Raw genomic sequence first — 24,246 nt, 5'->3', positions numbered from 1 at the left:
ATAACTTTGTAACAGCATTTCTTCAGGGGATTAAAGTAATGAATTTCGAGAACATTGCATTCTGTTGATCTAATTAAGACAAGGACAGATTATAGGTAATGTAGAAGAGTAGTTGATTATATGTCCCTTGGATTATCTCTCTCAAACATTAGTTACCTTGTGTCCAATTATATACTTGTTATTTTTATGCCTATAAGAATGTTCATGAAGATAAACTCAAAGAAGAAAATATTGCTATATTAATCCCCAGCCAAAAATTATCATTAGAACATTTTGCTGACATATTCTTCATAGACAGATGAATAGATAGATATAGATAGCTTTTTATGAAACTCTATCATATTGAATACACTATTTTATCACCTTATTTTCTATATATCAATATATTATGAACATTTCTATTGTTTTTCTATAGCTTTATTCTTAATGCCATCATATTATTTCATTACATGGATATACCATAGCTTATTTCATACACTGTCTGTGGACATGTAAGTAATTCTAAATTTTTTTCATTCTATCTTACTGCATAATTTTGATTACTTTCTTAGGATTAATTCCTTGCTTTTTTTTTTTTTTTTTTTTTGTGAGACAGAGTCTCACTCTGTCACCCAGGCTAGAGTGCAATGATACAATCTCAGCTCACTGCAACCTCTGCCTCCCAGGTTCAAGCAATTCTCTCACCTCAGCCTCCCGAGTACCTGGGATTACAAGCACCCACCATCATGCCTGGCTAATTTTGGTATTCTTGTGGAGATGGGGTTTCACCATGTTGAACAGGCTGATCTTGAACTCCTGACCTGAGGTGATCCTCCCACCTCGGCCTCCCAAAGTGCTGCATGAGCCACCACACCCGACCTAATTCCTTGTCTCTATGTCCCTTTGATTTTCCTTTCACAGGCCTCATTGTACTTGTAATTGTTTATGTAATGTCTAGTCATTTGATAGAATGTAATTCCCAGCCTTTGACATCGATGTTCTATAAATACTTTCGATTAAACAAATGAATGTTTTTAAACTTTGGGGTACATTTTATCAAGTAGTCTGAAGAAGGTGTGTCCACTTAAACCTTCCCCAAAATCATCATGAGAGTCTCTTTCTCCACATTCTCTTCACCATTAGGCATTGTCTTAAAACAATCTTCAGACAACTTGACGTGCAAAAAGTGGTAATTCATTACTGGCTTAATTTGAATTTTAAAATTACTATAGAATTCAAAACTTACTTAGAACTTTTTTTCCTTGGACATTTACATTTCTTGTTTTGTGATTTGTTAGGTTTAAGTCTGCCAAATGCTAGGAAATCGTCATTTCAATGTTATCCGAAAAGTGCCTAAAACACCAATGTTCAAAGCAATACTCCCTGGTTTAAGTTTCCATAGGGACAGGAAACAACTTTAGGCTATAAAAGTTTAAAATTTTGACTTGCAGTCTTGAAGGGAAAGATTGTCATTTTGCACAGAGATGGGCCACTGTGGATTCCATGAGCTGGACAGCTGGAGAATAGATAAGAAATCTCAGTCAGGTACTCTTACCATCTAATCATTCTTTTCTGCTCATCGCATTCATCATATAACATGTATCTTTTTTTTTTTTCTTTTTTTTTGAGATGGAGCCTCGCTCTGTTGCCCAGGCTGGAGAGCAGTGGCGCGATCTCAGCTCACTGTAACCTCCTGGGTTCAAGCGATTCTCCTGCCACAGCCTCCCAAGTAGCTGAGAACTACAGGTGCCCACCACCATGCCAGGCAAATTTTTGTATTTTTAGTAGAGATGGGGTTTCACCATGTTGGTCAGTCTGGTCTCAAACTCCTGACCTTGTGATCCACCTGCCTTGGCCTCCCAAAGTGCTGGGATTACAGGCGTGAGCCACAGCGCCCGGCCTTGTCGTGTAACATGTATCTTTAAAGGAACAAAGGAGAACATATACATTGACCATTTTCTTGGTGAATTATTTAAAGCGCTTATTTTAATTTCTTTTGTTTTATAATGTGTTTTTTTCCTTCAGAGTTTCCTGTTTTCCCCCATTTCCTGATCCACTTAGAATAAATCCTAGCGTGCCCTCATTATCCACCTCACTGATACTAAATAGTACTCATGACATCAGTGTGTAGGCTGCAAATGGCTGCAAAAAGTACCTAACTCTTGAGGAGTTAGTCATGCGATTTGTGTGGTCCTGTCTTCACTTAAAACCATCAAATGAAAAAAAAAAAAAACCACAAAAAACAGACTACACTCATACAGAGCAAAATGATACAGATTTCTTTATTTTGTGCAGTTGCTGAGGAGCATCATTGCCCTTGAAAATCTACAATCTAATTCACACCCATAAATCATAGATTATGGCTTCTGATGGGTGGGGCATCAGTGTCTAAGATCAGCTCATTCTGCTGTTTCTGGAAGATGTTCTTACATAATGATAAAACACTCCAAGAGTAAATGCAAACTGACACTCCAAGATGGCTTCCTAGAGGTGTACTTTCAATCTCACTGTTCACATAAAATGAAAAAGGTGGATAATTGCAATTGCCCAACTCCTTTTACAAACTAGGAACAGTTAATGATGCTGAAACAAAACTCTTTTCTTTAAGAGTCAGGGAAAGAAGGAAGGCTGTGTGTTCAAGGAATTGACACTACACAGTTAAGACACATTCACAGGATATGGCAATAAGATCTGTTACTGCCCCCTTGGTTCTCTCAGGAAATTCTACCATATTGTCTTAGTCCATTAACTCTTTCATATCGTCTCCAATTTCCTTAAACTTCCAATAACCTCCACTCTTAGTTGACCTCGCTTTACTTCTTATTTATTTTCTTTTCTTTTTTTTTTTTTTTTTTTTGAGACAGAGCCTCACTCTGTCCCCCTGGGCTGGAGTGCAATGGTGCCATCTCAGCTCACTGCAACCTCTGCCTCCCGAGTTCAAGTGATTCTCCTGCCTCAGCCTCACAAGTAGCTGGGATTACAGGTGTCTGCCACTACGCCCAGCTAATTTTTTGTATTTTTGGTAGAGATGGGTCTTCACCATGTTGGCCCAGTTGATCTCGAACTTCTGACCTCATAATTTGCCCGCCTCGGCCTCCCAAAGTGCTGAGATTACAGGCGTGAGCCACTGTGCCCGGCCCCCTGCTTCTTATTTCACTGAGGTAACAGAATCAATCAAAAGAGAATTTCCTCAACTTTCCACCATCAAATAGCTAACCCACTGCATCTGTTTCTGTACATTCGACTTGGCCCTGGACCTGCCCTCTGTTACTGCAGAGTGAGACCTCTTGTCCCTACCACGGCCTAAATCCACTTAAGTGTTGGGTACACATTTTCTCTCCTTTACTGAAGGACTTTGCTGAGCAACTCTGCTTTCTCTACCGTCAGTTCTTTCCTTCTAATAGCTCATTCTCATCAGCATAAAAATATGTACCTATTTTTCCTATTTTCAACAAAGCTCCTCCCTCCCCTGAACTCACACCCCTCCTCCAGATACTACCCCATTTTCTACGTCTCTGTACAGCAAAATTCCTCAAGAGTTGTCTAATAGCTGCCTATTCTTCTTCCACCCATTTGTTTAGCTTTTTTAGGCCTTTGATTTCATTTACTGCATAAGCAATTTTGTAACAACCGAAGTAATGAGTACAAAAAAAGACGTCACCCACATTCCACTAGCCTAAGACATCAGTTATTCTTGTTTTGTTTGTACATTGGTTTATGCCCTTTTTTGCACTATTACAATCATAGTCTAGGAATATTTTCATATGCTACTCTTCTTACTTAACATTATAATTTCCTTTCTTGCTACATAATTTATAGAATTAGTATTTTAAGAATTAAATTTTATCAAGTTGATATGTGTATAGTTCATTTCACCATCCTCGTATTTTAGGTCATTTAGATAGTATTTTGCCAGTGCTATAAATACTGCTTTGGTTAAGCACATCATGTACCTAATTTACCAAATAGCTTTTGTGCAAATTGTTTGTTCATATATATTGTAGAGGAATCTTTAAAAAATCTTTTAAAAAGTGGTATAACTGCCCCATGCAATAGTGGCTGGTATTGTATCTACTATTGAAAAGGTAGTTAAGAACCTATATAGTAGGCCAGGCGCAGTGGCTCATGCCTGTAATCCTAGCACTTTGGGAGGCCAAGGCGGGCGGATCACAAGGTCAAGAGATTGAGACCATCCTGGCTAACACGGTGAAACCCCACGTCTACTAAAAATACAAAAAATTAGCTGGGCATGGTGGCATGCACCTGTAGTCCCAGCTACTGGGGAGGCTGAGGCTGGAGAATCACTCGAACCCAGGAGGAAGAGGTTGCAGTGAGCCAAGGTCACGCCACTGCACTCCAGCCTGGGCAACAGAAAAAAAAGAAAAAAAAAAGAACCTATGTGGTATCACATCCTGCTGGAGCCAGGATGGGGAGGATAGTTACCTTGTTTTACCTTGTTTCCTTCCTAATTACACCTCACCACCGTTCCTTCAAGCCCTGCTGGCATGGGTCATTCAGTGGTGACCTCTACCATTAAGGTTCTGTAGGCCAGAAGCAGACTCAGTGTCCATGTTCCTGCATGCCCCACACTTCAGGAGACCACAGCACTCTCCCAAGAACTGCCTGACCATGCATTACTTTGGTAGCATCACCTAACTGGACCTGTGTATTCTGCAACTTGGCAAGCATTCAGCCAAGGAACTAGATGCAAGTCACTCTATCTTGCAAGCACTTTTGATCTCTGTACATCTCTTCAAGAGCTTCTCATCAGGAATACTGTACTCCTCAGGGCCTAAAAATCACCTTTCCACTTCCCGAGTTCTCTCTTTCTGTAGACTGGGAGGAAGGAGAATGTTGGTTGGTGTGCCCATTACAAGTCCTGCAGGGATATTCTGACAACTTGGCTTTCTGGTGTCTATCTTATGAGATGACATTTAATATCTGTCCCCCAAACCCTAAGTTTGGGCCTAGCATAAATTCCACAACTTCTGACTAATAAGATAAGTTACAGTTAGAGACTGCTGCAGTTTGAATATTTGTCCCCTTCAAAACTCATGTTGAAATTTAATCCTCAATGTGGCAGTATTGAGAGATGGGGCTTCTCATGAATGGATCAATCAATAGATTAATGGGTTAGAATAGGAGAGGGACTGGTAGCTTTTTAAGAAGAGGAAGAGAGAACTGAGCTAGCACACTCAGCCCCCTCACCATGTGATGCCTGCCCTGTGCCACCTCTGGTCTCTGCAGAGAGTCCCCATCAGCAAGAAGGCCCTCACCAGATGCAGCCCCTTGATCTTGAAGTTTTCAGCCTCTAAACTATAAGAAATTCCTTTATATACATAAAGATAAACACACACACACACACACACACACACACACAATATGTTTTATATAATATGTTATTATATATATTCTGTTGCATATATAGCAACAGAAAAGGACCAAGACAGGTACCTTTTCCCATCCCTACAATCAAAGCTTTGTCACTCTAATTTAGGTGCAGTTTCTGTAAATAGTTGATGTGGCAGGGGTCTTCTGTTCACGTGCTCCTCTGGATCCACTATCCACCCTTCTGCTGCCTGCTCTCTGCCTGAAGAGGCTGACCTGGAGGGACTACACCAACTTCTACCCTTGCACCCTAGCTAGACCAAGTGGAGAAGAAGAGGAAGGTCAATTCTCAGCTCCTTCCCTGTGATGTCCCCTAGGGACAGCTGTGACATCAACTAAAGGTCACGGCTCCTCTCTGGATGGCCTCCTCTATAAGAGTCTTTCCTTCCAGGTTCTAGCAACCACATCCTCCCCTTGTGCTTTGGGGCCTAGGAGAGATAACAATTCTGCTGGGATTAGCCCCAGCATAACACTATGCTTTGTAGTTCTAGTGCCCACTCATACCTTCCTAAGTAAACCTTCTTGGAATTATCCTATTTTTGATTATGTAATCTTGCTGATACCCTGTCAGTATATAATTACATTTACAGTATATAATTAAACTGAATTTTCAAATTCAGTCTGAGAGTTTTTGTTTTTTGATAGAATTTTACTTACAGTAAAAATTTATACAATTTTATTTCTTGTACATTTTTATACATTATTTTCTTTTTAGCTCCTTTGCTTACTTTTTTATTTTCTTTTTATTTCATTTCTCCTGTCCTCATAAATTGGAATTTTTACTATTCACCTCTATTTTGTTACTCATAGCTTTCCCAGCTTTAACAGTTATGTTTATATTTATACATGAAAATTAAATAATTATGACCTCCAACTTGCTCACTCCCTGACATATACTTTTCAATTCTAATAATGGTTGTCTTTTAGCTTCTGATTGTCATAATTAAATTCATGTATTTCTATTGATACATCACAAATTAAATAACAACTTTGACGTCTTACCATGCTAGATTACTAGTTCTATGTTTCTCCACTCCTTCCACTGAAAAAACCTTTAGAACATTTAGCTACTCATGTCTCCCTATTGCCCAAATCTCAAGTTTGGATAAGATAATGACAGGAATTAAATCCCTGACTATTAGCAAGTTTTCCCTCACAAAATGTCTCTGCTCTTTCAAAATTCTTAACATAGTATAATTCCCAGTTAACTATCATCCATTTAGTATTTTTGGTTTTTTTTTGGAGACAGAGTCTTGCTCTGTCACCCAGCCTGAAGTGCAGTGGCGCAATCTTGGCTCACTGCAAGCTCCACCTCCTGGTTCAAGCGATTCTCCCACCTCAGCCTCCCAAGTAGCTGGGATTACAGGTGTGCACCACCATGCCCTGCTAATTTTTGTATTTTTAGTAGAGATGGGTTTCACCATTTCACTATGTTGGCCAGACTAGTCTTGAACTTCCAACCTCAGATGATCCGCCCACCTTGGCCTCCCGAAGTGCTGGGATTACAGGCGTGAGCCACCATGCCTGGCACATTTAGATTTACTTGTAAATATTATGAGTTATTATTCACCAATGTTTCTTGAATTTCTTATCTTTCCTTTCATGAAATTTAATTTTCACTTGGTTAGAGAATTTTCTCACAGAGATATATGGGTAGAATATTTTTAGAGCCCTTGTCATATGCAAAAACTTTTTAGTTTGATCTCACATGTGATAACTTTCGTGATATAGGGATATTGCCAATATACTATGTACTGTAAATGTAAATGCAAATTATCTGGTTCAACCAAGATTGTAGATAACAAGTCTGTTACTAGTGCAGTTATTTTTCCTTTGTAAATTACCATTGAAAGTTGTCTGTTCTTTGCATAGAAGCATATATGATTTTCTACTATGATGCCAATTGCTTTTTTTTAGTTCCATCATTCCTTCCCTGTTTATTAGTTGGCATATTATATTGTAAGGAAAAGCTTTCTTTTTCCTTTAGTTATTAATAGTATAAATTCATAGTATGGATTCATGGATTAATAGATGATTATTTTATTCAATAGGCAATATCTGTTTCTGTCATTCTTTTTTAAATTAAAAAAAATTTTTTTTGCTTCTGTTTCTTTTTTAGAATTTTTAAGTTTTTTAAATTTTTTTGAGACAAAGTCTCACTCTGTCACCCAGGCTGGAGTGCTGTGGCGTGATCTTGGCTCACTGCAACCTCTGCTTCGCGGGTCCAGGCAATTCTCATGCCTCAGATTCCCAAGCAGCTGGGTGTTTCTGTCATTCTGTATTGATGGTCAAATTGTCCCAGATTTGGCTAGTAGAGACTCCTTCAGGATGGCTTTTACGTTCTTTTGACATATTCCCATCATCCTTTGAATACTCCTTTACTTTCTAATACACACACAGATGTTCTATGCTTATCTTGTACTTCTCTTACCCATCTGTGAAATCAGGTATTTCTTCAAAGAGCTCTGGTGTTTTGTTTGTTTCTTTTCTTTTCTTTTCTTTTTTTTTTTGAGACGGTGTCTCCCTCTGTCGCCAGGCTGGAGTGCAGTGGCGCAATCTCGGCTCACTGCAACCTCCACCTCCCAGGCTCAAGCGAGTCTCCTGTCTCAGTCTCTCAAGTAGCTGGGACTATAGGTGTGAACCTCTCAGGTTCAAGTGATTCTCCTGCCTCAGCCTCCCAAGTAGCTGGGATTATAGGTGCCTGCCACCATGCCCAGCTTACTTTTGTATTTTAGTAGAGACGGGGTTTCACCATGTTGGCCAGAATGGTCTCGATCTCTTGACCTCGTGATTCGCTTACCTTGGCCTCCCAAAGTGCTGAGATTACAAGCGTGAGCCACCACACATGGCTGCCTTTTTTTTTTTTAATTGCAGAGAATGGTGTTTAAAAACTGAGATCTGGGCCAGATGTGGTGGCTCACACCTGTAATCCCAGCAATTTGGGAGGCCAAGGAGGGCGGATCATGAGGTCATGAGTTCGAGACCAGCCTGGCCAACATGGTGAAACCCGTCTCTACTAAAATACAAAAGTAAGTTGGGCGTGGTGGCGGGCACCTATAATCCCAGCTACTTGGGAGGCTGAGGCAGGAGAATTGCTTGAGCCTGGGAGGCAGAGGTTGCAGTAAGCTGAGATTGCACCACTGCACTCCAGCCTGGGCAACAGGGCAAGACTCCATCTCAAAAAAAACAAAAAACAATAAAAAAACCCCTGAGATCTGGACACTAGGTATGCTCAATGTTATTGCAATGGCATTGCTCTCAGGCCCACCCAATGGAAAGAGCTAGAGAATACATAATATATGTCTACATATATGTATGTATACACACATATTATGGAAAAGACAAAATCACTGATTAAAATATTCCTATCTTAGTCTTACACGCCACTGAGTTTATTCCACTTTTCTCCTTTTCCATATTTGTAACTCCTTTTTCTAAAAATGAGAAATTTTGTTCCCATTACTTTAAAATATTTGTTTATTGGATCAATCCTCAATGTGACCAATCTCCTCTCACCACCACTGCTCACCTCATTCGGCCTCCAGCATCCCCTCATAGGTGGCTGCCCCCTGCCTGGATGCTTTCCTTATCTTGCATGGGTGCGCATGCCATGACAGCACTGCCTGCCCTACTCAATGCAGATGCTGTTCTCATTCCTCCTGCGCTTCATCATCTGGTGCTGGGCCACTGACCTACTCCCCAGGACCAAATTATTTAGGCAAGAAATAAAGAGGGTAGGCAATGAGGAAAAAAATTATCTGTCTCTTTATATCTATATGTGTATGTTTATGTATATCTATATTTATATGTATATATTCCAAAACTCTCATCACATTTGATGCCCTTTCTTTTCTTAGTTTATCATTTTTCTTATTACCAAAGTAAGACATACAAGCAATGCAATACTGACAAGCAAAAAGAAGAACATAAAGAGTACTACTAATCAGGGCCAGCTTCACAGGTGTGTGACTTGTACAGCTGCACAAGGACCTATGCTCAGAAGGTTTATGCTCTGCTGTCATCCTGAAATTCTTCATAATTTTTGAACAAGGATCCCTGCATTTTCAATTTGCTTCTATGTTCCTTTCTAGGAAAGTATACATATGTTTATGATTTTATCTTATTTTATTTTTATAAAGACACAGTCTTGCTCTGTCACCCAGCCTTGAGTGCAGTGGCAGGATCATGGCTCACTGCAACCTCGAACTCTCGGGCTCAAGTGATCCACTCACCTCAACCTCTTGAGTAGCTAGGATTACAGGTGTGTGCCACCATGCCCAGCTAATTTTTAAATTTTTTGTAGAGATGGACGGGGTCTTGTTATGTTGCTGGGGCTGGTCTTGAACTCCTGGGCTCAAGGGATCCTTCTGCCTTGGCCTCTCAAAGTGTTGTGATTACTGGTGTGAGCCACTGTGACTGTCCTGTTTACGTATTTTAAAATGAAATCATATTGTGCATATTTTGTTACCTGCTTTGTTCAGCTGAAAGTTTTGTTTCATATATCAATATGGTATATCTTCAGCATCATTATACGAATGTATCTAATTAATTTAACTAAATTACTTCTTATTGGATATATAATTTCTAGCTTTTCAACATTACATGAGCAAGGAATTTGGGTATCAGGTAGATTGGGTTTAAATTTCATCCTTCATCACTTACTAATTATATCATCTTAAAATAAATTCAACTCTGCGAGTCTCAATTTCCTCATTATGGAGAAAATAATAGAGCCTCATAGCTATTTTTTAAAAGCATTAGATGAAATACTGCATACAAAGCACTTAGTTCCTTGTACATAGTAAGTGTTTAGTTAAATTTTCTTCAGTTTCCTCAGTTGTAAAATGGGAATACTCATAATATCTATCTCAGGGGTTCCTGTGAGAATTAAATGAGTTACTATATGTAAAGTACATGTAATAAGCACTCAGCAAATGTTAACAATATGAGTACAACTATAACCCGATTCAGAGCTTATTGACTGATAATGAACTATCAGTTAAAAGGCCAAAAAGTTTTTAAAAAAGCAAACTCTAAACATTTATTTATAAACAGCCCAAAGTGCTTACCAAAAAAAATTTTTTTTGGAAACGTTTCTTTGACCCAAAAATCTGGAATCAAGAGAGATCACGTGGCCAAGCCTCAGTTCACTCTGGTGAGTTTCCGAAACACACTGGATAGCTATACCTCTTATTTAAATTACTAAGCCCTTTTCAATCATGCCACTAATGCTTTTTTTTTTTTTTAACCAGAATAATATTCCCTCTTCATCTGTGTTTCCTAGAATGAAGAAAAATAATATTTTCCTTTTACCAGTTCCCTATTACTCCTTTTATTTAGTTGTCAGATATATTTTGAAATAAATTCTTATGTTTTTAAAATTCTTCTCTAGCAGTAGGCATTTAGGATATTTGTTGGTGTATCTGAACCTAGGCCAACGTTTTCATTGCTGCATATTTTGAATATCTTGAATAAATTTTAAATGGTTTCTTTCCATCCTATTCTCTTCTCCGGGAGCCAGATCCTACAAGTCCTGACATGCCCTCTGCAGGGAGGCCCTGGATGGGGGAAGTGATCTAGGGATTACCCTAACAAGACTGAAACTGAAACCTCTAAAAACTCATCTTGATTTCTTTCCACACTTATTTTCCATTTGCCTTTCTGGCACCCTTCCTTCTCTTTACTGAACTTCTCATCCTCCAAGTGTCCCCAAGATAGGGCCTACACTTTGCCATGCCCTCTCGACTGTGGCAGGGGTGTGTATTCTCTTCTGAAAACCTCCTTGTTTCAGAAGCTCCATCAGAGGCATCCGTTGCCTCAGGGAGGATTAGAATTATTAAATCAGGAATGCAAAAAGAAAGAAATAATTATTGTTCAGCTTTTGTGTTTTAAGAATAGACTTTTGAAACCCACAGCTGAGACAACAGTTTGTGAAGGAAAAACAAAAATCAAGGCTGTTGAGAAAGAAAAGGTTTTTTTAGTTTCAAATAGGAAAATCACCAGGCATAAAGTTTAACCTGAACAATAATACACTGTAAAGAAGGTAGATGAAGAAGCATTGCCCAAGCAGAGGGAGGAAAGCAGCTCAGGGGAAGTGGCTGGCATGGGAATCTGAGGGCACATAAGGGGCACATTCGTTTCCTTATGGGGTTGAAACTCTGGAAGGTACCAGAAGAGAATCTCCCAATAAGTTTTCAGAATTCCAAAATTGAGGGAGCCTCATGTCCCAAGATATAGTTCAGGAATGGTTGTAAGTCTTAAAAGAAGATCCACACACAGCCTAATGTAACCTCATACACCCTGTTCACCCAGCAAGTGATAGGAGAGTAGTCAATGCTTTCCAGGCTCCAAGAGAGGAGAAAGAGAGAGTGACAGAGACAGAGAGAAAGAGAGACAGAGAGAACCTATGGGGATCTCAAGGCTGGGATGTGGAGGTGCTACAGCGTTGGCTACATTTGTGGATCAGATGAATTGTCAGATGTGTCTCAGTTGATGATGGCCAGCTGAGGACCAAATGGGTCAGCACATCTGTGCAGCATTTATCCCTTTATCTGCTGATAAATGGATACTGTTGAATGACATAGTAGTGACACAGCGATGGAAGACCAAATATTCAGAACACTGGCCCAATGCCTGGACATCTTGAAAGCTCCTTCTAGTAGACACTATTTGTCTCACCCATTTCCTTTATTTGACCAGCACACCCATCCCCAGCTGTTGTAAGTGTTGGCTGATAATAGCTGACAGGGCTACTCTTCTCCAGAAAATTGCCCTCAGCTGGGAGCTGCCCAAAACTAGCTGGGAGGTTACACCACTCCCCTCGCTGGGAGTCAATGACTAGGACTGATATGGGGCACAAAAAACTGGCCACCTGACACAGGCGGGCTCAACTTTGTGGTTCCATTCCCATTCCTGGGTTCCTTTGCAAGGTGAGGCTAATTTCAGTTGAAATTTCATGCGCTTAACTTCTTCCCCTGAGGAATCCCACTGCCTCCATTTGTTTACAGCTTTGTTCTGAGAGCACTCCCTCAATCAGTCACTTGCATAAGAACCTCTGCCTCAGGCTTGGCTTCTAGAGAATCTCACCTAAGACATTCCCTCCAACACCAGCTAATATTTTGGGAGAATGAGGAGTTGGGGAAAATTCTTGAATGACTGGCCATGTTTAAATCTGAAATAAGTAAGATACACACTGAAATGATTGTATTTACGTAGAACCAACTCGATTATGTTTTGAGACATCAGGTGAAAGATAAAGACTAAGTTTAGCAGATGCAGTGGCTCATGCCTGTTAAGTCCAGCTACTTGGGAGGCTGAGGACGCTGAGGCAAAGTAGGAGGATTGCTTGAGCCCAGCCAGGGGTTTGAGGCTGTAGTGAGTTCTGATCACACCACTGCCTTCTAGCCTGCGGGGCACAGAGTAAGACTCCATTTCTAAAAAAAAAAAAAAAAGACAAAAAAATTTTAAATGCTGCATTTCTTCATCAGAGATTATGGCCTATAAAGTATTGGATCCACTATACATAGAAAGCCCTTTTTCTCCAGATCAACTGCAACTTCTTCACAACATTCATTTTGTTGGCATTGTTTCTAGGGTCAAATCAAAATACAAGGATGAGGAGAGCTGGCCAAAAAAACCCACAAGACAAAACAGTATATTCCTGACCAAAAGAGGAAGAACTATGTGTTAAAAGAAAAACTTTAGAAAAATTAAATTTAACCGAGTTTAATTGAGCAAAAAACAATTCTCAAACCAGGCAGTCCCCAGAAACCGTAATGGGTTCAGAGAGACACTGACATTGCTGTATGGTCAGAGAGAATTTATGAACAGAAAAAGAAAAGTGATGTACACAAATTGGAAGTGAGATACAGAAACAGCTGTATTTGTTACAGCTCAGCATTTACCTTATGAACATGCTTTGAACATGGCTTAAACAGTTGGCCACCTTTGATTAGCTACAACTTGGTGATTGGTACAAGAGTAGGTTGCAGTCTATTTACACATCCAGTTAGATTACCATTCACTGTGTGTCGAGAAAACTGTTAGGCTGAATTTGAAATATATTCAGGAGACAGCTTTAAGCTAAACTTAATTTAATAATTCCCTCCTTTTGGTCAACCACTCAATAGGTTATGATGTCCTCATGATCATCCATTTCTTTGAGGTTTTGTTATTCCAGTTGAAGAGACAGCATTTGACATTCTACAGATGGCTGCATGAAAACATTTGAAACTTTTGAGAGAATACAATGCACCAGAGAAACTACTATTATGATTATCAGGAGGATAATACCAAGAGTTTGGAGTATGCTCCTTAGCCAGGGTCCTCATGAGCCAAACCAAGTAAAACCAAATATATCAAAGAAAGAGCTAGATAAAGAGTCTACTTGTTTCAACCAAGCAGCCTGTTTATTAATCCCCTACAACTGAATGTCTATAATACCCAATGTATTTATACATTTACAAGTAGTGTCAGCAATTGCGCAGATTCTTCCCTCCCTGCTTAGCCCATCAGTAATCTAGAGCAATTTTATTATCTACCACAACATTATCAAGAGAATTTAAAGACTGTTGTGCAACTATAGCCTTTGCAGTAGAATCTGTTTAGCCTATTATGAGGGCTAAATTTCTAATTATTGTTTCATTTACTCTGAACCAAGGAAAAAAGAGACCTAACAACTGATGCCTATCCAGAAGAGATAGGCCTCCAGCAATGTTCTCTTTAACTTATGATGTAGGCTAAGAGGAGTGGACCAATGTTCTGACTGATTATAGAACAACAAAGGTACCATTAAAAATTCTCACTCACATTGGCACTTCATCTTCCATCCATCAAGGCATAAGGGTGCCCATGTACAAGGCTGGTTGCAAAATCCTCTACAAATAAAATATACCCTGTGAGTGCACACAAGACCCCTTTTCCAGCTCCATTATTCACAGAGGCATAAGCAGAAAAAAAAATTAGGAGAGGTGAGTGTCTCATGATAGCAGAGAAGTCTGATTTCAGATCCTGGGAAAGCAGTCCACATCTAGGATGCCATCTGCTTCTGGGGAGAAACTTGCCTGGTTAGCTTTTCCTTAAGGTTTCCAATGGGGGTATAGTTCCATGAGTCTGGAGGTGCCTTCTGAGTTGTGAGATTAAGGACCCAAGGTTTGAGGTTTCAAAGTTTTGCTGCAGTGTGAGTGGCAAGGGCAGTCTTTCTCTGGTGTTGTTTCCACAAGATCCAATCTATGGGTTCTAGATTGTGAAAGGTTTGATTGTCCTCAGTCAGTGGATCATGGAAAGCTTCCTTTACCTAGAGGAAATACACTTTGTCATAATGCATTAAACCCTTGTAGTATTTAGATCAGAGTTTAGGGGCAGAAGATACACAAGGTTCTGTTATTAGGAGCATAGGCCCTCCAGTCACTATTTCATAAGGGGCCAACTTATGTTTTTTGCTGAAAGTGGATCTGATCATCATCAATCTGCAATACCTTTGACCAAGGCAATCAAGTTGATTTAGTTTAGCTTTTCCTAATATTATTGTATCTGTAATATCTTATTTAGCTGTTTTGCAACTTGTCTAGTGAAACAAGTACCTTTGTCACTGGAGATTTCTCCAGGATTGCCCTACAAGGGAAACACATTTCCTAATGGTATCATAAGCATCAGCCTTCTTGCATGGGAAAGCTTCTATACAACCAGAAAACGTGCACTGAAAATAACAATTGAATGAAATACCTCTATAAATGTTCACATGGTCTATCAGGCAGCAGAAATATACCTGAAGTTTTGACTGTCTTCCCAGGATTATAGGTTCAACAAACCAAACATTGGTCATAAACCATTTTAGCAATTTAGAGCAGTCACCACACCAGTATATGTTTTTATATAATTTGATAATTTTTTCTCTGCCATGATGAGTCATGGGGTGTAGAGCTTTTAATAAGAGAAGCCTTGAGGACTGGAGAAAGACTAGGTGGCTCTCTAGGCTTTTATTGAGTCCATGCTTAACACTGGATTTATATCCTCTTAAATATCAATTTTGTTTTTCCAAATCCTGTGTGTAGCACTGTTTATTAGATGGGTTATTACAGGTAATTTGACTTGGACAATGGAGTTCATTCAACTTGCATATCTAAAGAATTTTAGTACTGGCTGATTTAGCATGAAAATCTGGCAGAGTATTTCCTTTGTGTTCAATTAATTCTTGTCTCGCTTGGGTTAGCAGTTTTATAAATTAGTCCAGCTCTTCATTAGAGTTCTGGGAATTCTTGTCTCATCCATATTATATTATCTAAAATTTATCAGAAGCCTATATTCAAGGATGCTTGTCAATGTCTTTTCCATCCTTTCCATGAACCTCCTTGAAGATACAACACTGTAGGAATTTATTTGTTTGTTAAGAACTTTCAGAAATTGCATCAGAATTAAGCAATTAACTGCAGAAATGACTTTAAATGGTTATAAAGACACAATTGAAAAGGAAGTTTGGTTATTTCTATGGCCTACAATAACAACATAATCATAACTATGAATGAAAACATACCAAGACATATCAGAGTTTTAGGAATCTCATATAATTTGGAACATATATTAAGAACATATACATAAAAATATAACTCGAAGAAGGTTAAACACCATTACTTATTTTACAATGCTTTCCATGCAATTTAACATATCAAATAAGCCAATTTATTATCTTTTTTCTAAATGTTGCAGGGGACTTCTAATATCCCAGAGTTAGTTTGAGGCCAAACAGATTCAATTTTGAATTTGTGATTTGATTTTGGGAAGACTGCCAAATATGTCAAAGGTTTACAATACTTAATCAAAATAGGACCACAAGTCAGTTTAAAGTAACAGTCATTCATCTAGCCTAAGTGGTAATTAAAAGGTTTTGAAATGCAAAAACATTTATTTTTTGATAGAGAGGAGATAGTTTTCCAAATAATCAAAATACCTAATAAAGTCAGCATGAGATAAAATCTGTCTCTCTTCTTTCCTCTTTTTTTGTAGTTTACTCAAAAGGTGAAAAAAAGTATTTTAATGTCTCTTATTAATGGTATACAAAATTCTTGTTCCAATGAGAAAACCAAATTTTACTTTTGTTTATGTATATTATCAATACTAAAGCTAATTTTAATAAAACTTTATAAATAAGTCTATCCAATCTCAGCCAGCTTTTGACCACACAAGTTTTCCATAAGCCTTTTATATCTTAAACAATTTTTTCTATTGTATTTGTCTTCCGAACTTTCTATATTTACTAGTTTTATCTTTTTTTTTACTCACTCAATTTGAAACAACTTTTAAGTAACTTCTAAATTAGGCAAAATTACTTTTTTTCAACAAATGCACATTTTCAACACTTTACAACTTTCCCCATCAAAGACATACCTTGCTTTTCTTTATACACCCTGTATACAGAATTATTTCTCGTATGTCCAGCAGTTTTTTTTTGTTTTTTGTTTTTTGACAGAGTTTCACTCTTGTTACCCAGGCTGGAGTGCAATGGCACGATCTTGGCTCACTGCAACCCCTTCCTCCCAGGTTCAAGTGATTCTCCTGCCTCAGCCTCCTCAGTAGCTGGGATTACTCAGTAGCTGCCAAGCTAATTTTTGTATTTTTAGTAGAGACAGGGTTTCACCATATTGGCCAGGCTGGTCTCAAACTCCTGACTTCAGGTGATCCACCCACCTCGGCCTCCCAAAGTGTGGGGATTACAGGAGTGAGCCACTGCACCTGGCTGTCCAGTAGTTTTAATTACATATATTAACTACAATTTCACCTCTTACTAACCCTAATTTCTAGTGAAAACCCTAATTTTGAACTGTTTCATGTCAGTATTTGTAGATGAAAAACATTTTATAATTTTTTAGAAATACACTTTCTTTTTTTGTTTATTAATAGATCTAAACACATTTAGCTTTTCTATATCATACTAAAATAATATGCCAAAGTATGTAAATTAAATTTATTTTTAATAATTAATGTTTCAGCATTTTAACTTATAAATGACTGAGGCATTTTATTAAACTGATAAGAACAGATACTACACTTGATCTTAGCCAAAAGGCCGAGAAGCAATAGACTGAGGCATTTTATAATTATATGTTATTAAATTTAATATAACACGACTTTAAGATTTTAAACTACTGAAAATAATTTTGAAACTATGATACAGTTGTATTCCCTAGTCATCCTAGACCTCAAGTAGCCATGTGTCACCCAGGATGGCTATGAGGGGCAGGCCCTGTCTGGGTCCTGAATTTACATAACAGGTATAGAGCTCAGGACAGAGGACAGTGCTATAAAGATGATGCCTGGAGGATCCAACTCCTCCAAGAATGGATAGGAGGAAAAGCTGACCCAGGGAGGAAGGGGCCATATTGGGTTTGACTGTGCCTTGCAGCTGGTGGTGTAGGTGCTGAAGACGTATTCCCAGGCCTTACCATAGCCATCTATCCAGACTCTAGACTCCAGAGCCTCATGACCAAAATATGAGTTCACAGAAAAATCAAGCAAGTATCAAGAATTTTAAAGCAGCAAAAGTTTTATGACCTTAAAACATGCATTAGAGGCTGGGCGCAGTGGCTCGCATCTGTAATCCCAGCACTTTGGGAGGCCGAGGTGGGAGGATCACCTGAGGTCGGGAGTTTGAGACCAGCCTGACCAACATGGAGAAACCCCATCTCTACTAAAAATACAAAAAATTAGCCCAGCATGGTGGCACGTGCCTGTAATCCCAGCTACTTGGGAGGCTGAGGCAGTTGAATTGCTTGAACCTGGGAGGCAGAGGTTGCAGTGAGCCGAGATTGTGCCATTGCACTCCAGTCTGGGCAACAAGAGCAAAACTCCATCTCAAAAAAAAATAAATAAATAAATAAATAAAAATGCATTACAGATAGCATAAACCTGTGCGATCTGTAGACCCAGGCAAACATTTCTTTTTTTTTTTTTTAATTTTTAAATACTTTATTGCTAAAAATGCTGACAATCTGAGCCTTCAGTGAGTCATAATCATTTTCCTGGTAGAGGGTCTTGCCTCAGTGTTGATGGTTGCTGACTGATAGGATGCTGGTTGCCAAAGGTTGGCATGGCTGTGGAAATTACTTAAAATTAGACAAGAATGAAGTTTGCTACATTGAGTGACTCTTCCTTTCATTAAACATTTGTCTGTAGTATGTGATTCTGTTTGATAGCATTTTACCAACAGTAGAACTTTCCTAATTGGAATCAATCCTCTGAAACTCTGCCACTGCTTTATCAACTAAGTGCATGTAATATTCTAAATCCTTTGTTGTCATTTCAACAATGTTCACGGTGTCTTCGCCAGTAGATTTCATCTCAAGAAACCACTTTCTTTGCTCATGCTTAAGAAACAACTCTTTATCTGTTCAAGTTTGATCATGAGATTGTAGCAATTTGGTGACATCTTGAGGCTCCTCTTCTAATTTTAGTTCTCTTGCTGTTTCTGCCACATCTGCAATTACTTCCTCCACTGAAGTCTTAAACCCCTCAGAGTCATCCATGAGAGTTGAAATCAACTTCTTCCAAACCCCTATTAATGTTGATATTACAACTTCTTCCCCTGAATCATGAATGTTTTTAGTGGCGTCATTATAGAATAGTGAATTGTTACATGCAGGTTTTCAGTTTACTTTGCCCAGATCCATAAGAGGAATCACTATCTATGGCAGCTATAGCCTTACAGAATGCACAAAATGTTTTTCTTAAATTATAAGACTAAAAGTCAAAATTACTCCTTGATCTAGGGGCCACAGAATGGATGCTATGTTAGAAGGCTTGAAAACAACAATCTCCTTGTACATCTCCATCAGAGCTCTTGGTTGACTGGGTTAATTGGCATCAGCAGTGATATTTTGAACCCAGGCAAACATTTCTGAGTTATAGTTAGCTGACAATTTTGAAGCCATTCCTATTTTATTTTACTAACAATTTAAAAACTAGCTTTATTTATCAAATATTATTCCTTATGCATATATGCATAACACATATAGACATATAGACATACATAGAGGCAGATCTTTTTTTTTTTGAGACGGAACTCCTGACCTCAGGTGATCCACCTGCCTTGGCCTCTCAAAGTGCTGGGATTACAGACATCAGCCACCACACACAGCCAGAGGCAGATCTTATAGCTTTCATAAAGAATTTTCATTTGCTGGCTTTTAAATTATTTTCCCCAAATTTACACTATCAACCTTCCAATTACCTGTATCTTTGCCCTAAGCCACTGTTAGCTAGGCAATTCTAAATTTACCCTTCCAAAAGGATTACTCTTTGGTGAAGCAAAGTAGAAATGTATATCTCCAAAGCACAGAGCTGAGACTTCAGGCCTAAATATTGTACCATCATTTGCATACCTCCAAAGCACAGAGCTGAGACTTCAGGCCTAAATATTGTACCATCATTTGCATATCTCCAAAGCACAGAGCTGAGACTTCAGGCCTAAATATTGTACCATCATTTGCATATCTCCAAAGCACAGAGCCGAGACTTCAGGCCTAAATATTGTACCATCATTTGCATATCTCCAAAGCACAGAGCCGGAGACTTCAGGCCTAAATATTGTACCATCATTTGCCAAAACAAGAAAGAAAGATGTAAAGGCCCAGTTAAGACAAGCCGACCAGGAAAAGCACCTTAAACAAAGGTAAGACTTGTTATGGAAATTTACATCATTGCTAAGAGTTTCTAGTGACACAGTTCTTTCTCTTTTCTGAGCGCACAGAAGCAGACAACCTTACAGATGTAATTTCCTTTATAGATGAATCGCTCTGAAAAAGAAGCCTACTTTACCTGAGGGCTTACCTTGATAAACTCTACCCAGGATAGCTTTCTTTTAGCCTTTAGGGCAGGATAGTAACTAAGCCAAAAGGTTAGCAGATTTAATCAATTAGTCACTTAAGCTTTTTACATGCCTTTTATAAAGCCTTTTTAAAAAGCAACAAAATATTGAGACCTTTTTACAGGCTTTTACATATCCATATGCATCACTGGTTGAAACTAATTCGGAGCCTTCTTTTTTTTTTTAGATGGAGTCTTGCTCTGTGTCCACACTGGAGTGCAGTGGCATGATCTCGGCTCACTGCAACCTCCACTCCCGGGTTCAAGCGATTCCCCTGCCTCAACCTCCCGAGTAGCTGGGACTACAGGCACGCACCACGTTGCCCAGCTAATGTTTTGTATTTTAGTAGAGATGGGGTTTCCCCATGTTGGCTAGGATGATCTGGATCTCCCGACATCACGATCTGCCTGCCTTGTCCTCCCAAAGTGCTGGGATTATAGGCATGCGTCACCATGCCCAGGCTTAAAGTCACTTCTTAAAGTGCAGTGTTGTCATTTGGAATGTTCCACTATAATTTTAAATTACCTTTAGTAAGATTTTGCTATTGCAATAAGTGTTACTGCTTCCACGGTCTAACATTTATACATGTACAGGTAAATGTAGCCAGAGGGTGGAGTAGTCAGTTATTCAGAAATTAAAGATCCTAATTTTATATTGAATCTTGGCTGTGGCTCTTAGATTCCATTGATCAACTAAGCCAATCATTTTTCTTTACCTAAGTGCAAAAGAAAAAGAAACAAAGAATATGAAAATCCCTGCAGATTTCCAAAAGTCAAAGTTTGCACCCCTGCAGTATTGCCAGTTTCTGTCTGACCCAGCTGGATATCCAAGGCTTCTAACTGAATCCAGTCCAGTTAATTATCAGGTCAGATCCAATCCTGGACCCAGTCTACAGTTTCTGTTGCAACTTCCAAACCCAGTTCAGATTTAAAAAAAAAAATTGCTCAGACAAACACAGATAGCTGAAAACACAAATCCATGAAACTTCAGAATCTGAGCGAGAACTTAACCCATGATCCCTAGTTACTCTGAGAGAGCAATGGTCACGATAAGCCTGGGGTACCTTGCTTGGTCACTCAGTGCTCCTGGGGGCTGCTGGAAGCTCCACTTCATGTCCCACTGTTTTTTTAGGGTGGTTCTATGGATCTATTTATTCATTTATTTTTATTTCATTAGGTTTTTCGGGAATAGGTAGCGTTTGGTTACATGGCTAACTTCTTTAGTGGTTATTTCTGAGATTTTGGTGCACCCATCACCCAAGCGGTGTACACTTTACACAATGTGTAGTCTTTTATCCCTTACCCCCTCCCATCCTTTTTCCCTGAGGCAGGACAACAGGGTCTGGAGGTAGGGAACATAAAGCCAATTTGCACTTCAGCTATGACAGGAAATATCTTCTCCATAGGCCGTAGGCCAAGTAAATAACTTTGTAACTTTACTTCATCCTCTTTATTTACATAGGGCATACCCCATGTAACCAGTGGAATCCTCTAGAGGGTATTTAAACTCCCCAAATTTCTGTAATGGGGCCTTTGAGCCACTATGCTTGAGCCTGCTCCCACACTGAGGAGTGTACTTTCATTTTCAATAAATCCTTCATTCCTTCCTTGCTTTGCTTGTGCGTTTTGACCAATACTTTGTTCAAGACACTGAGAACCTGAGACACCCTCCACAGGTGACACCCAGAGTCCCCAAAGACCATTGCATTATTCTTATGCCTTTGCATTCTCAAAGCTTAGTTCCCACTATAAGTGAGAAAATAAGATGTTTGGTTTTCCATTCCTGAGTTACTTCACTTAGAATAATGGTCTCCAACTCTATCCAGGTCACTGCAAATGCCATTATTTATTTCCTTTTTATGGTTGAGTAGTATTCCATGGTATATATATATACCACATTTTCTTTATCCACTCATTGATTGATGGGCATTTTGACTAGCTCCATATTTTTGCAATTGTGAATTGTGCTGCTATAAACATGTGTGTGCAAGAGTATCTTTTTCATATAATGACTTTTTTTCCACTGGGTAGATATCCAGGAGTGGGATTGCTGGATCAAATGGTAGTTCTACTTTTCGTTCTTTAAGGAATCTTCACATTGTTTTCCATAGTGGTTGTACTAGTTTACATTCCCACCAGCAGTGTAAAAGTGTTCCCTTTTCACCATATCCACACTGTTATAAGTAAAGTTTCGGTGCTGCAAAATAAATAGCACCCAAATATAAAATTTTAATTTTAATTCTCAGCAGGGCAACTTACTTCTATAGAAGGGTGCGCCCTTACAGATGGAGCAATGGTGAGCGCACATGTGGACAAGGGAGGGAAAGGGGTTCTTATTCCTGATGCACATGGCCCCTGATGCTGTGTCGTTCCCCTATTGGCTAGGGTTAGACCGCACAGGCTAAACTAATTCCGATTGGCTAATTTAAAGACAGTGACAGGGTGAGTGGTTTGATGGGAAAAAATGGTTATGCAGGGTGGAGAATGATTAAGGGGGAGCAGGTAGCAGATAATCGGAATGAGTCAGAGTGGAGCAGGTGATTGAAATGAGTCAGGGTGGAGCAGGTGATTGAAATGAGTCAGGGTGGAGCAGGTAATTGAAAAAAGTTGCTTTATAAGGAAGTTAAGTTTAAAAGTAGAAGGCAAAGAATTGAACATACTGACATATTGACTCTTTGAAAGGAAATTTAGAACTCATATCTAACATGCCAACCTCCTTTTTTTTTAAATTTCATTTTTACTATGGCGTTTCTTGCAGGAGTAAGGTGATATTGCATTGTGGTTTTGATTTGCATTTCCCTGATCATTAGTGATGTTGAGCATATTTTTATATGTTTGTTGGCCATTTGCACATCTTCTTTTGAGAATTGTCTATTCATGTCCTTAGCCCATGTTTTGATGGGGTTATTTTTTTTTTTTTCTTGCTGATTTGCTTGAGTTTCTTGTAGGTTCTAGATATTATTCCTTTGTCGATGCAATTTGTGAAGATTTTTCTCTCACTCTGTAGGTTGTCTATTTACTCTGATCATTATTTTTTTTGTTGTGCAGGAGCTTTTTAGTTTAATTAAGCCCTATCTGTTCATATTTATTGTTGTTGCATTTGCTTTTGGGTTCTTGGTCATGAAGTCTTTGCCTAAGCCAATGTCTAGAAGGGTTTTTCTGATGTTTTCTTCTAGAATTTTTATGGTTTCAGGTCTTAAACTTAAGTCTTTGATCCATCTTGAGTTGATTTTTGTATAAGGTGAGAGATGAGGATTCCAGTTTCATTCTTCTACCTGTGGCTTGCCAATTATTCCAACACCATTTGTTGAATAGGGTGAACTTTCCCCACTTTATGTTTCTGTTTGCTTTGTTGAAGATCAGTTGACTTAAATATTTGGCTTTATTTCTGGGTTCTCTATTCTGTTCCATTGGTCTATGTGCCTATTTTTATACTAGGACCATGCTGTTTTGGTGACTATAGCCTTATAATATAGCTTGAAATTGGGGAATGTGATGCATCCAGATTTGTTCTTTTTGCTCAGTCTTGCTGTTGCTATGTGGACACTTCTTTGGTTCCGTGTGTATTTTAAGATTGCTTTTTCTTGTTCTGTGAAGAATGATGGTGGTGTTTTGATGGAGATTGCAACTTGTAGATTGCTTTGGGCAGTATGGTCATTGTCACAATATTGATTCTACTTACACATAAGCACGGGATGTGTTTCCATTTGTTTGTGTGGTCTATGAGTTCTTTCAGTAGTGTTTTGTAGTTTTCCTTGTATGGGTCTTTCACCTCCTTTCACCTTCCTTGGTGTTTTTTTTTGTTTTGTTTTGTTTTCAGCTATTGTAAAAGGTTGAGTTCTTTTTTTAGTTTGTTGTTGTTGTTGTTTTAAGATGAGTTTCACTCTTGTTGCCTAGGCTGGAGTGCAATGGCATGATCTCGGCTCACTGCAACCTCCGCCTCCTGGGTTCAAGTGATGCTCCTGACTCAGCCTCCCAAGTAGCTGGGATTGCAGTTGCCCACCACAATGCCCAGCTAATTTT

The 24,246-nt window shown here is 38.9% G+C and overlaps 1 pseudogene; it reads right to left on the bottom strand.

Moving 5' to 3' along the window:
* Positions 1-17,310: 17,310 nt before the first annotated feature.
* Positions 17,311-17,440, bottom strand: LOC129036015 (U2 spliceosomal RNA; annotated as a pseudogene).
* Positions 17,441-24,246: the final 6,806 nt, after the last annotated feature.

This window comes from Pongo pygmaeus, chromosome 3, assembly GCF_028885625.2.
Source record: "Pongo pygmaeus isolate AG05252 chromosome 3, NHGRI_mPonPyg2-v2.0_pri, whole genome shotgun sequence".
Classification (NCBI taxonomy): Eukaryota; Metazoa; Chordata; class Mammalia; order Primates; family Hominidae; genus Pongo; species Pongo pygmaeus.
Note: the sequence above shows the minus strand (reverse complement) of the source record. Positions and strands in the feature narration are given on the sequence as shown.